We start from the raw sequence: 3,895 nt of genomic DNA on the forward strand, positions 1-3,895 counted from the left end.
TAAATCCTATAAAAGAGGAGAAAAAATTTTAAATTTTAAGAAATTCGGATTTTTGAATTTTTGATAATTTTCTATAATTTTCTATTTTTTACCAAAGGGTGGAGACTATTTAATAAGTAAAGTATTTTCCAAAAGCACAAAAATAATGAAGCTAAATCCCATAAAAGAGGAGAAAAAATTTAAAATTTTAAGAAATTCGGATTTTTGAATTTTTGATAATTTTCTATAATTTTCTATTTTTTACCAAAGGGTGGAGACTATTAAATAAGTAAAGTAATTTACAAAAGCACAAAAATAATGAAGCTAAATACTATCAAAGAGAAGAAAAACTGTTGAATTTTAAAAAAATCGGTTTTTCGAATTTTTGATAATTTTAGATTTTTTACCAAAGAGTCGAGACAATTCAATAAGTAAAGTATTTTCCAAAATCACAAAAATAATGAATCTAAATCCCATAGAAGAGGAGAAAAAATTTTAAATTTTAAGAAATTCGGATTTTTGAATTTTTGATAATTTTCTATAATTTTGTATTTTTTACCAAAGGGTGGAGACTATTAAATAAGTAAAGTAATTTACAAAAGCACAAAAATAATGAAGCTAAATACTTTCAAAGAGAAGAAAAACTGTTGAATTTTAAAAAAATCGGTTTTTCGAATTTTTGATAAATTTTGATAATTTTAGATTTTTTACCAAAGAGTCGAGACTATTCAATAAGTAAAGTATTTTCCAAAAGCACAAAAATAATGAAGCTAAATCCCATAAAAGAGGAGAAAAAATTTAAAATTTTAAGAAATTCGGATTTTTGAATTTTTGATAATTTTCTATAATTTTCTATTTTTTACCAAAGAGTGGAGACTATTAAATAAGTAAAGTAATTTACAAAAGCACAAAAATAATGAAGCTAAATACTATCAAAGAGAAGAAAAACTGTTGAATTTTAAAAAAATCGGTTTTTCGAATTTTCGATAATTTTAGATTTTTTACCAAAGAGTCGAGACAATTCAATAAGTAAAGTATTTTCCAAAATCACAAAAATAATGAAGCTAAATCCCATAGAAGAGGAGAAAAAATTTTAAATTTTAAGAAATTCGGATTTTTGAATTTTTGATAATTTTCTATTTTTACCAAAGGGTGGAGACAAATAAATAAGTAAAGTATTTTTAAAAAGCACAAAAATAATAAAGCTAAATACCATATAAAAGAGGAAAAAATGTTGAATTTTAAAAAAATCGGTTCTTCGAATTTTTAATAAATTTAGATTTTTACCAAAGATTCGAGACTATTTAATAAGTAAAGTATTTTCCAAAAGCACAAAACTAATGAAGCTAAATCCCATAAAAGAGGAGAAAAAATTTTTAATTTTAAGAAATTCGGATTTTTGAATTTTTGATAATTTTCTATAATTTTCTATTTTTTACCAAAGGGTGGAGACTAATAAATAAGTAAAGTATTTTTCAAAAGCACAAAAATAATAAAGCTAAATCCCATATAAAAGAGGAAAAAATGTTGAATTTTAAAAAAATCGGTTCTTCGAATTTTTAATAAATTTAGATTTTTACCAAAGATTTAAGACTATTTAATAAGTAAAGTATTTTCCAAAAGCACAAAAATAATAAAGCTAAATACTATCAAAGAGAAGACAAACTGTTGAATTTTAAAAAAATCGGTTTTTCTAATTTTTGATAAATTTTGATAATTTTAGATTTTTTACCAAAGAGTCGAGACTATTCAATAAGTAAAGTATTTTCCAAAAGCACAAAAATAATGAAGCTAAATCCCATAAAAGAGGAGAAAAAATTTTAAATTTTAAGAAATTCGGATTTTTGAATTTTTGATAATTTTCTATAATTTTCTATTTTTTACCAAAGGGTGGAGACTAATAAATAAGTAAAGTATTTTTCAAAAGCACAAAAATAATAAAGCTAAATCCCATATAAAAGAGGAAAAAATGTTGTATTTTAAAAAAATCGGTTCTTCGAATTTTTAATAAATTTAGATTTTTACCAAAGATTCAAGACTATTTAATAAGTAAAGTATTTTCCAAAAGCACAAAAATAATAAAGCTAAATACTATCAAAGAGAAGAAAAACTGTTGAATTTTAAAAAAATCGGTTTTTCGAATTTTTGATAAATTTTGATAATTTTAGATTTTTTACCAAAGAGTCGAGACTATTTAATAAGTAAAGTATTTTCTAAAAGCTCAAAAATAATGAAGCTAAATCCCATAAAAGGGGAGAAAAAATTTTAAGAAATTCGGATTTTTGAATTTTTGATAATTTTCTATAATTTTCTATTTTTTACCAAAGGGTGGAGACTATTAAATAAGTAAAGTAATTTACAAAAGCACAAAAATAATGAAGCTAAATACTATCAAAGAGAAGAAAAACTGTTGAATTTTAAAAAAATCGGTTTTTCGAATTTTTGATAATTTTAGATTTTTTACCAAAGAGTCGAGACAATTCAATAAGTAAAGTATTTTCCAAAAGCACAAAAATAATGAAGCTAAATCCCATAGAAGAGGAGAAAAAATTTTAAATTTTAAGAAATTCGGATTTTTGAATTTTTGATAATTTTCTATAATTTTGTATTTTTTACCAAAGGGTGGAGACTATTAAATAAGTAAAGTAATTCACAAAAGCACAAAAATAATGAAGCTAAATACTATCAAAGAGAAGAAAAACTGTTGAATTTTAAAAAAATCGGTTTTTCGAATTTTTGATAAATTTTCATAATTTTAGATTTTTTACCAAAGAGTCGAGACTATTCAATAAGGAAAGTATTTTCCAAAAGCACAAAAATAATGAAGCTAAATCCCATAAAAGAGGAGAAAAAATTTAAAATTTTAAGAAATTCGGATTTTTGAATTTTTGATAATTTTCTTTAATTTTCTATTTTTTACCAAAGGGTGGAGACTATTAAATAAGTAAAATATTTTTTAAAAGCACAAAAATAATAAAGCTAAATCCCATATAAAAGAGGATAAAATGTTGAATTTTAAAAAAATCGGTTCTTCGAATTTTTAATAAATTTAGATTTTTACCAAAGAGTCGAGCCTATTTAATAAGTAAAGTATTTTCTTAAAAGCACAAAAATAATGAAGCTAAATCCCATAGAAGAGGAGAAAAAATTTTAAATTTTAAGAAATTCGGATTTTTGAATTTTTGATAATTTTCTATAATTTTGTATTTTTTACCAAAGGGTGGAGACTATTAAATAAGTAAAGTAATTTACAAAAGCACAAAAATAATGAAGCTAAATACTATCAAAGAGAAGAAAAACTGTTGAATTTTAAAAAAATCCGTTTTTCGAATTTTTGATAAATTTTGATAATTTTAGATTTTTACCAAAGAGTCGAGACTATTCAATAAGGAAAGTATTTTCTAAAAGCACAAAAATAATGAAGCTAAATCCCATAAAAGAGGAGAAAAAATTTAAAATTTTAAGAAATTCGGATTTTTGAATTTTTGATAATTTTCTATAATTTTCTATTTTTTACCAAAGGGTGGAGACTATTAAATAAGTAAAGTATTTTTCAAAAGCACAAAAATAATAAAGCTAAATCCCATATAAAAGAGGATAAAATGTTGAATTTTAAAAAAATCGGTTCTTCGAATTTTTAATAAATTTAGATTTTTACCAAAGAGTCGAGCCTATTTAATAAGTAAAGTATTTTCCAAAAGCACAAAAATAATGAAGCTAAATCCCATAAAAGAGGAGAAAAAATTTTAAATTTAAAGAAATTCGGATTTTTGAATTTTTGATAATTTTCTATAATTTTCTATTTTTTACCAAAGGGTAGAGACTATTAAATAAGTAAAGTAATTTACAAATGCACAAAAATAATGAAGCTAAATACTATCAAAGAGAAGAAAAGCTGTTGAATTTTAAAAAAATC

The sequence above is a fragment of the Leptopilina heterotoma genome, unplaced genomic scaffold (assembly GCF_015476425.1).
Source record: "Leptopilina heterotoma isolate Lh14 unplaced genomic scaffold, ASM1547642v1 Lhet_490, whole genome shotgun sequence".
Lineage (NCBI taxonomy): Eukaryota > Metazoa > Arthropoda > Insecta > Hymenoptera > Figitidae > Leptopilina > Leptopilina heterotoma.